Raw genomic sequence first — 10,992 nt, forward strand, 5'->3', positions numbered from 1 at the left:
AAGACCTTTTTCCAAAAAAACAAAGATAGCCTATGCAAATAAAATGCTGCATAATTGCGCTATGTGCATCATCCAATGATGTACACATATACATTGTATATTGGCTCTTAGCTCCTGTTCATGAACTTGGCTCTCAATTCCTTCACCTTTGGACTTTCTTAAGTCGTATCAACATCCACACCATAGACTGTTGTCTGGAGGAATGTGTAAGACATTTGGACATCAAAGGATGTTGTCACCATCACTAACCCACTCCTGGACCCCCTGCAGTTCGCTTACAGAGCCAACAGGTCTGTAGATGACGCTGTCAACATGGCTCTCCACTTCATCCTCCAGCACCTGGACTCCTCAGGGACCTATGCCAGGATCCTGTTTGTGGACTTCAGCTCTGCCTTCAACACCATCATCCCGGCTCTGCTGCAGGACAAGCTATCCCAGCTGAGCGTGCCTGACTCCACCTGCAGGTGGATCACCGACTTCCTGTCTGACAGGAGGCAGCACGTGAAGCTAGGAAAGCATGTGTCTGACTCCCAGACCATCAGCACTGGATCCCCGCAAGGCTGCGTTCTTTCTCCTCTGCTCTTCTCCCTGTACACCAACACCTGCACCTCCAGCCATCAGTCTGTCAAGCTCCTGAAGTTTGCAGATGACACCACTCTCATTGGACTCATCTCAGATGGCGATGAGTCTGCCTACAGGTGGGAGACTGACTGTCTGGTGACCTGGTGCAGGCAGAACAACCTAGCTCTGAAGACAGTGGAAATGATAGTGGACTTCAGGAAGAGCCCAGCCCCACCCACCCCCATCACCCTGTGCGACTCCCCTGTGGCTACCGTGGAGCATTTCTGCTTCTTGGGTACCACCATCACAGAGAATCTCAATCTCATCAAAAAAGCTCAGCAGAGGATGTATTTCCTGAGGCAGTTGAAGAAGTTCAACCTGCCAAGGACTATGATGGTGAACTTCTACACCTCCATCATTGAGTCCATCCTCACCTCCTCCATCACCATCTGGTATGCTGCTGCCACGGAGAGGGACAATAACAGACTGCAGCGTATCATCCACTCTGCGGAGAAGGTGATTGGCTGCAATCTTCCATCCCTCCAGGACCTGTACGCCTCCTGGTTCTCAATGTGTTCGTCTAGGCTCCTACATGACTTTGGGGGAAATAATTAAGTAACAAGTTACATTGTAATACTGTCTTTTGTCTGTGGCACATTTCCCAATTAAATTGCATACTGTGGCCCGATACATACCTTGTGAAACACAACTAGATGGTCCATAGCATGAGCTGTGCTGATCTTTTGTGTTTTCTTTTTAGTAGGCTGAGGTGGTAGGATATGCAGGAGCAGCAGGAAAGATGCCATATCACTGTCCCACTCTGTAAGAAAAAAAAACAGTCTTGGAGTTTTATTTTGATTGCAAGTTTCTAACCTTAACTCTCAGGCCTTTTAACCAACTGCCCCTGACCGTCTCAGGGTTTCTGGGCCCAAAGGACCAGGATCCATTAAAGGGATAGTTCAGATTATTTGAAATGAGGTTGTATGACTTAGATATGGGGAGTCAGTGTATTAACTACAGTATATAGAGGTTGGCACACCCCTAACATTGAGACGCAGAGATGAGTACCAGCATGGAAGCAATGAACTTCTGTTGACAAAGTCAGCAGCAAAAATTATTCTCTGCTGGTACGCCTCTGCTTCTCAAAGCTGGGGCTGCATCAACCCCTATCTACTGTATCAATAAATACCTCATACAACCCCACATCAAATAATCTGAACTATCCCCTGATCATTCCGTGGAGCATTTGTTCTTGAGTTATGTAACGTGTTTTGATCAGTTGTATTAAATGAATTTGTTTAATTGCAAAGGAAAAAGACCGAATTTTGTGAACACAACAACAAGCTTTCGACATGTTTTTATCCTTACTGCTAAATTGTTGAATGGCAGTTTAAAACAACAACAATAGAACAGGACATAAATTAAATCAGAAAGGTGAGGGAAAATTTTGATATGATTTAAATCAAACATCAGAGGATAAACTCACATTTCTGGCTGAAGAACTCTGAAAGGCCTCGTCATCCACTCTCAATTGCTTAAATGAACTTGATTTTTCACTGTCGCTGCCACTAATGGACACAGAGAGGAAACTCCCACTGGGCGAGGATTGTGGTGTGGATGGAGCTGATGACTGAAATGTGCCTGAATCTAAGAGCATAAGATATAATAAACAAGTCACCTCATTTTCTGCATATTTGTGAATCATATCCTCCCTGACTGAACATAACAATCCAGAGAGAACTGCTACAATCAGCCAAAAAAACAAACAAAAAACTATTGATCAATTAACACTTTGAATCCATTTCCATCAGGCATCTTAACTCTTAATATACCAATCTTAAAATACTAAGCAAGATAATTAATTCCATGCAACAGAAGAATCTGAAATGAACTCTGTTGTTAATGCAATGTAAAAAAAAAAAAAAAGTTAAAATTTACCATTGTCACAACCAACCTTGATAACAAAGCAAATCCCTTCCATTGTGCATAATTCTGCAAACACTGCTTCATCCACCTCAGTGCCCGAATCATCTTCCATGGTAATCTTGTCCACAGGGATGGAAAACTTCTCTCTCACTTAGTGATGAGGTTAAGACAACGTCATGTGGCAAATTGTTTGAATTATAAGATGTAATTACTTTCACTCAGTCTGAATTACTGGTCATTCATATAACAATAGCAACATTTACCTTCAGAAATGAGTTCTTCAAAATCAGCATCTTGTAATTTGATGTATTTCGTGCAATTTTGATATTGCACCTTAATTATCATTTTGCCATCTACAACATGAATCTGTAGAGAAAGAGAGGGACAACAGGACATTTCTTAGATATCCATTCTATGCTTATTTAAATGATAAATACCTGTCTTTTAATAGCCTAAATAACAAACATAACTTTTACTACACTCAATGTTCTGTGGTGGACCAAAATATACTTTTTCGAACTGAAGCTCGTGGGTAAGTAGACGTTCTCTTTCTGCCTGACAGATCTGGAACTTAAAATACTGCTCCTCACACTTCTTATGACTGCTGTATGTTTTATAGCCTGTTAAACAAATGCACTGAAAAACACAGAATAATCCCGTTATGTCAGCTTCCATGTTAGAGCGTACATTCTTAAGCTTTACTTCTTAAGCTTTAGTAATTAAATAGGTGTACCTGTATATACTTTGCCAATAATTCTTGTCTGTGTGATTTTACTAAACAGGAGTCCAGCAGTCTTATGCACTGTGCATCAGAAAATTTGTCAATGCCCAATAACAGGAACAACATTTACAGCTCAATTAAATTAACTGTTCTCAACCTATTTTGAAACAACACTATTAATCTTCTGTAAACTTCCTAACATTTCTCATAATGAAACTGAATATCTCTGAACAGCATTACCAGTGTTGGCAGAATACAGGACCCCTTCACAACTGAATCATAATCTTGAGGGACCTTATCATAGACATTTTTGAATATATATATATATATATATATATATATATATATTCACTTTATATAGCTACGTTTGCATTATGACACCTTAAAAAGGCAACTATTCAGTCTAACTTTACTCACCCGAAGGCTGAGATGTTCACTGAAGGCCCTCCAGGTCGTGATAATTACTATAAATTAAGAGACAATGTCAAATGAATTGAGACATATTGAGGAGGTGCAGTTGCTAATAATAAACGTTACGTTCGTGTGGTCATATTTAAAACTCTACAGCAAGCACAAACTAATAAAAGTTAACGCTTATTCTCCAACATTACAGTTTACTCTATTACGGACTATCACATGCTTAACGGTAATATTGATGAAACAATTGCACGAAAACAGTTATAACTATTACTTAACCTTACTTACTTATCTACTTAACCCAAACTGCTCAAAGCTACATTTTAGAAAGGAGTTTAGTTTAATGTTAGCCCATGATGTCTTAAAAAGACATCAAGATTTTATTTCATATTTCTATAATAATGTTCATAGTTGTAAGTCCCATACTACTGGAAAAAGCACTATATTCGTAAATGTTTTATCTCATAACCGATATCAATGATACCAAGAAGCAACAGTGGTTAGTGGAATTTAGGTTTCATTTCATTCATGTAGTCGAACGTTTGCACTACTTAAATTAAGCATTAATTTCACCAATGATAAGTTTAGTACAAGATTAAAATGAGGTGTTTCATGTTTTCATTTTTATGAACATCGGTTTATCTTTTAGGAAACTTGGTGCTGGAAGACGGTTGCTGCACCCCCACCCCTACCCAATTTCTTCCCCTACTAATGTTACTCAGCAGCCACCTTCGCACGTAAGTTAGCTAGAATCGAATTTGACTGCGGTCAAGCCAGCCTCCTCTCATTTTTACGTGGTCAAGCCAGCCACTCCTATATTTACTACATTACGTTTTATTACTCTGCATTTTATTTTGAGAACCAGACTTTGAATACAATGTATGTACTGTTGCTAACTTTCAATAAGTCTGACGCAGTTTGGTACTTTATTATTAGTACTTAGTTATGCTGATGTAGTGCTAGACTGCTGGGGGATTCCCATGATGCACTGGGCTCTCTCACTCTCTCTCTCTCTCTCTCTCTCTCTTACAAGTCCTATTCCATTCAGGTCAGATTTCCTTTCAGTAACACTTGTCTGTTGAACATGAGAAAAGATTACACTAGAAGTCACACATTGACTGTTAGCTCAACCTGAGCCATTTCTGTAGATTTACCGTAAAGGTCGAAGTATGGGTGCACGTTAATAGCGGCTGGCCTGACGAAGCAAAAACAAACGACAATTGCCTTGACTGCAGTGCTATATTGGGTTAACAAGGTCCTATCAAAATCAATCAAGAGAAGTCCGTTACTCTAGGTAGGATGATCATACGGCCATTGAAAGAACATCACTAGAATCAGCATTTACTTGTGAACAATGTGAAATTATTTTCCCAACAGCACAAATAAGGCTAAAAAAAATAAATTCTGCCTGTTAAATCTTTTTTTTTATTATTCAATTATATGGTGTAAAATTTAAATGTGTTATCAAGTAAAGTGCAAGTAAGAGAGGGCAAACAAAGGGATGGAGCTATTCCACTCAATGCCCTAAATGTACATTGTACAAGCCAACAAAATTTTCTAATGTTCATGTTCTACAAATGGCTTACTAATGCTGGACTCACTTTAATGTAATCTAAACCATGTTTAATGATAATGATAGTTGTTTTTAGCTTATTCTTTGCATTCATTCTGCCCTGATAATGAAGTCATGATTCAAGCAATTCTATTTTTGTTTCTAAAGAGAAATTTCTTCTTTTTTAGTTTAAATTGTGTGCAGGAGGACAGCCACAGTGATGCCACTCAACACATGCTCAAGATCCTGGTCATCCATGGTGCTGTTGGAGAGGATCCAGTGGATGTATCCATTCTTCTTGACAGCAAGAAGATCTTGGCAGGATGCGGCAGTGCTGATAAGGGACTAATTTTGTTACTTATTCTTGTCAATCTTGTCTTGTCAATATTTACTGACGAAGTGATGACTGTTTAAATTTTGATACAGTATAATACTTTGGAAAATTGGGTGGGGTAGCAGTAAAGTGGATGAGCTGATAACCACCCAGTGGTTAAGAGGGACTGATTGCAAATTTTGCTAAATGTAAAAATGTTGCTATGTGCTACCTAGCTCTGTCCTCTCTGTCTCCTCTTACTTTATTATAGTACAGTGGAGACTGACAGGAAAGGGGGTAGAGAGAAGGGAATGATATGCAGGAAAGAGTCGGGCTGGTCGAGAGTTGAGGCGGTAACTGCCTGCTAAGAGCGTGGTACGCGCCCTAACCACTCAACTACCGGGCAGCCCTGTCTCCTCCTACTTTTGACATGTGATTTGCCTTCTATATTTATTTGAATTGTTTTATAGAAAAGCAGACACAACATTCAGTCTTACTTTACTTTCTTAATAGAGCAAAAAGGACCATTTTATATCCATGACGGTATGAATATTTTTTTTGTTTGTTTGCTTGTTTTGATAAATGCCAATCAGACTGGTGTTACATTTATGGCTGACCACCCCTAGCCAACATTAAGTGACAAAATGCTGTGATATGAAGCTATTCTAAATTGTTGAGTGTACAAAGTTGTGTACATGGTTGTAGTTGGTTGGAGGTTTTCTTGAATGCACCGCAAATACTTAACTGGGTGATGCTTGGCTATGTAGAGGCTGGTGATTCACTATTGTTAATATAACTTAGAACTTAAATATAATTAAGTAACATTTACTCAGTATACTCATCATTGTTAATAGTAGTGGTAAGTACATTTTACTTAATACTGACAAGTAAGTCGTACCTGATATTACAGCAGTAAAATTTACAAAAAAATGCAAATTGTTACGAGGATTTTTTCTAGTAAATCTTACAAGTTATTTTTTTCAGTGCATAACAACCTTCAATGTTTCACTGTTAAGCTTCTATTGTGACTGTTTGTGTCTAGATGGAGCCAAGACTATCCTTCATAGCAGGAGTACCCAAGGTCTTATAGATAAGGAGGTAGAAGGAAAGCATAAACTTAGAAAATATTGTTCAGATCTAGTTAGTGTCAAGGATGAGCTGAGTAGGTTAAAGGATGAGACACATGTAATAAAAATTAGGTAAGAACATGTGACAATGCAGATTTTGGTGTCCAATAGCATCTTCACACCTGAATGTTTAGACCAGTGATCGTCAACTGGAATCCGGCCTGCCGAAGCTTCCAATCCCGCCCACGATTGAATTCCGAAATAGTGAGGAGGAAAAAGAAAATCTCTTGTGGTATTTAGGGTATCCTTTAAAAAAAAAAAAAAATCCCCGCTATTAAAGCAAACCAAAAAGCAATTGAGATCGAGTTCTCCTCCTTTATCTTCTCTGTGAAGTTGCCAACACCTACCTCCTGGAGAGTGTTCTTGATCTGGCCAACTGTTATGAAGGGGTTTTTCTTCACCAGGGAAAGAATTCATCCACCACAGTTGTTTTCTGTGGTCTTCTGGGTCTTTTGTTGCTGAGCTCACCGGTGTGTTCTTTATTTTTAAGAATGTTCCAAAGAGTTGATTTGGCCACACCTAATGTTTTTGCTGTCTCTCTGATGGATTTGTTTTGATTTTTCAGCCTAATGATGGCTTGCTTCACTGATAGTGACAGCTCTTTGGATCTCATATTGAGAGTTGACAGCAACAGATTCCAAATGCAAATAGCACACTTGAAATGAACTCTAGACCTTTTATCTGCTCCTTGTAAATGGGATAATGAGGGAATAACACACACCTGGCCATGGAACAGCTGAGCAGCCAATTGTCCTATTACTTTTGGTCCCCTAAAAAGTGGGAGGCACATATACAAACTGTTGTAATTCCTACACCGTTCACCTGATTTGGATGTAAATACCTTCAAATTGAAGCTGAAAGTCTGCAGTTAAAGCACATCTTGTTCGTTTCATTTCAAATCCTTTGTGGTGGTGTTTAGAGCCAAAAAGATGAGAATTGTGTCGATGTCCCAATATTTATGGACCTGACTGTACACAGTAACTGAGGACGAAGACAGAAAAATTATCCTGGTCACACCAGATGTGACACAGTACATTTTATCAGATAGACAGATAACTTAGCTTATAATATTATATTACACGAGCAGGAAACTCCTCACCATCAACACCCATTGGTATTGCATCAGCTCCAGCAATCTGGCACAGAGCGATGGACCAAGTGCTTCAAGGTATCCCCAGCACACAGTGTTTATGATGACATCATTGTGACTTGACAAGCATGGCTTACACAAATCACAAGAGAAGGTTGAAGCCATGCTCCAAGCACCTAAACCAGAGAATGTGTCACAGCTGAGGTCATATTTAGGCCTTGTCAATTACTATCATAAGTTTCTCCCAAACCTAGCAACTATGTTGCACCCAATGTGCTGGTGCAGGCTGGAACGAAATGGGAGTGGTCTGAGGAATGTGATAGAGCATTTAAAGAAACAAAAAGAATGATAACATCAGATAACCTGCTCACCTACCACGACCCATAAGACAGGCCTGTGATGCTAGCCCCTACAGGATGGGCTGTGTTTTGTCACACATCATGAAAGATGGATCTGAAAGTCCAATTGCGTTTGCTTCAAGGTCACTGACAAGCGCAGAATGAAATTATGCACAGATTGACCGTAAGGCCCTGAGTCTACTCTGGGGTATTAGAAAGTTTCACCATAACCTCTATGAACAAAGATTCACTCTTGTGACTGACCACCAATCCCTGGAGTCGATTTTTAACTCCCGGAAAGGAATCCCAGTGATGACAGCTGCCCATTTGCAGCGATGGGCACTGTTCCTGGGAGCCCACTCATACAACATTGAATTCTAGGGGACCAAACAACACAGCAATGCTGACAGCTTGTCACGCCTGCCACTGTCAATAACAGAGGGAGAAAATGCTTCTTCTCCAGACCCTTAGAAGTGTTTCATACAGCAGTCTTGGACCAGCTCCCAGTGACAAATGCTGAGATACAGAAACACACCAAAAATGACCCCATTGTCAATAGTGTATGACATAACAATGCGAGTATGGCTAGTTCATGGCAACCCCATGTTCCCAGAGTTTTCAGCCAGACGAGACCAACTCTCTGTTTTCCAGGAAATGTTGCTGTGCAGCTCCTGCATTGTAGTTCCTTCAAAACTGCGAGCTGATACAAAATGCTGCAACACCAGTACCGACAGGAACTAGGAAACAAGATCACATCTAACCTGTGTTAACTTTTCTACATTGACTCCCTATAAAATCCAAAACAGAACTTAAAATCATCCTCCTCACCTACAAAGCCATTAATGGCCGGCCACCATCATATCTTAAAGAGCTTATGGTTCCCTATTATCCTAACAGACAGATCCTAAACCTCTGCTGTCTAAATGCAGGTCTACTTGTGGTTCCTAGAGTTTCTAAGAGTAGAATGAGTATCCGCTATCAGGCTCCTCTCTATGCTGCTATATAGCTAGACTGCTGGGGGATTCCAATGATGCATTGAGTGCTCTCTCTCTCTCTCTCTCTCTCTCTCTCTCTATATATATATATATATATATATATATATATATATATATATATGTACACACACACACGCACACATTTACATCATGTTACTATATGTCATTAACTTTGTCTTCTTTCTCTCCCGTAGTATGTTCTTCTCCTCTTTTTCTTTCTCTCTGTCCTCATTCTGCAGGTATCTCTGTTTCTGGAGCAGCAGGATCCAGATCTAGCACTACAGCACTCATTGTTACTATTACTACCACTGTCATTTATCAATCATCACACAGTTGCTCATGGTCGCTCTCTCTCTCCCTTTCTCTCTGTCCCTTTTCCCCTCTCTCCTACCCCCACCCCCTCTTTCTCCTCTTAGACCCAACTGGTCAAGGCAGATGGCCACCCACCCTGAGCCTGGTTCTGTTGGAGGTTTCTTCCTGTTAAAAGGGAGTTTTTCTTCCCCCCGTCACCAAGTGCTTGCTCTTTGTGGGAACTGTTGGGTTTTTCTCAATAATAAAGTAAGGTCTCGACCTTACCCTGACAAACAAACAATGCGCTCGCCTCAAACTGAAAGCAGGTAGGAACCAAAAATAAATACATAAATAAATAAATGAGAATTAACTGAACTGACATGTGGGCAGTTACAATTTTATTTCTATCATCATTTTAAACCACAGGGGTATTCACAGAACAGTATTAGTAACTGCTATTTTTCAACACAAGTCCCCTGGGACTTAAAAGCAAACAAACACAACTAAATTGTATTTCCATAGGTGAACCTGCGGAAGGATCATTACTGTTTACCTTGATACTCAGACTACATGGTATTCATGGATCTAGAGTTATGTTCAGAAACTGTTGTTTTTCAACACGGGTCTGCTTAAGGACTCCAAACAAGTAATTCAAGAACTTTATTCTCTCGCGGTTCAACAACACAAGTATTTTAACCCTTTTTGGAACACCAGTGCTGCGAGTCGGAGCAAACAGGGCAGAGTTAACTGTTTACTGTAACAGCATCAGAGAGAGGATAGATACACTTCTCATCAAACTTTTGACAGCTCTGACCTTTCACTTAATTTGCACAGGGGGAGGGGTTAACCCCCCCCCTTTTTCCCAGACGAAGGGGTTGATCTTTGACCCCCACATGCATATACATCTAATTTAAAAAACTTCGTCATCTTTGAGCCCCCCTTTTTCCCCCATGCTTGCGCATAAATTACTCAGAGTCTAGACTTTAGTCACAAAACTATAGAGAACTATAGAGTCGGTGTATTTTCGTGAGGAAAGCCGTACTCATCATGTCAGTCGATCGCGCAGTTTTTTATTAGTGAAACCATTTTACAAGAGTCAGGCGTAGATGGTTCCAGAAAAAGTATGGTGTTTTTGTGCAGGACCCAAATGCCTCCTCCGCTCACCCTGCGTCTGCAAGAGGAATGGTCTTTGGAACCCTACGGGCTGTGTGGTAGCTGGGGATATATGTTCAGGTACCAGACCGGGGAACTGTGTCTCTATCAGCGGAGTGAAGGTGACACACCGGGGGACCTGCTGGATCTAGCCACATTATCTTCCAACGATTGGGGTGTGTTAAAGTCTATCAATCCGAGGAGTATCAGGGAGGTGGTCGAAGAGGAACAAAAATCTTTGCAATCTGTGCAAAAATCGTTTTCGGCTATTTGGCTGTCAAAAACCTCAACTTCGGGTCGTTGGTTCTTCCGTGTCAGTTACCGGTTAGAGAATAAAGAAGAAGAGTCAAAGAAGGATGGAGCCTGTAGGGAAGAAGCTAAATGGTATTTTGCCTTGGATCTGTTCAATTCCGAATGCGGTGTTTTCCGGACTTTGTTGGCTTTACCGGCTGAGGTTTGGAGTGAAAAGTTGGATCAGATCAGTGATACGATCACTTCGCTCTTTTACA

General features: G+C 40.4%; 1 long non-coding RNA gene across 3 annotated transcripts; it reads right to left on the bottom strand.

Moving 5' to 3' along the window:
• Window positions 1-1,117: 1,117 nt before the first annotated feature.
• LOC139621621 (uncharacterized) lies at window positions 1,118-10,992 on the bottom strand. Of its 3 annotated transcripts, none has more exons than XR_011691033.1 (3): window positions 2,516-10,992; window positions 1,257-2,208; window positions 1,118-1,157 (listed from the first exon to the last, which is right to left on the bottom strand). It is a non-coding gene; the product is annotated as an uncharacterized lncRNA (long non-coding RNA). The 3 variants fall into 3 exon arrangements; XR_011691034.1 differs by having other exon boundaries at window positions 1,124-2,208; window positions 2,516-2,853; window positions 3,626-10,992; XR_011691032.1 differs by having other exon boundaries at window positions 1,124-1,381; window positions 2,048-2,208.

This window comes from Trachinotus anak, unplaced genomic scaffold (assembly GCF_046630095.1).
Source record: "Trachinotus anak isolate AG129_WGS33_773 ecotype Australia unplaced genomic scaffold, CSIRO_AGI_Tana_v1 ptg000005l, whole genome shotgun sequence".
Taxonomy (NCBI): domain Eukaryota; kingdom Metazoa; phylum Chordata; class Actinopteri; order Carangiformes; family Carangidae; genus Trachinotus; species Trachinotus anak.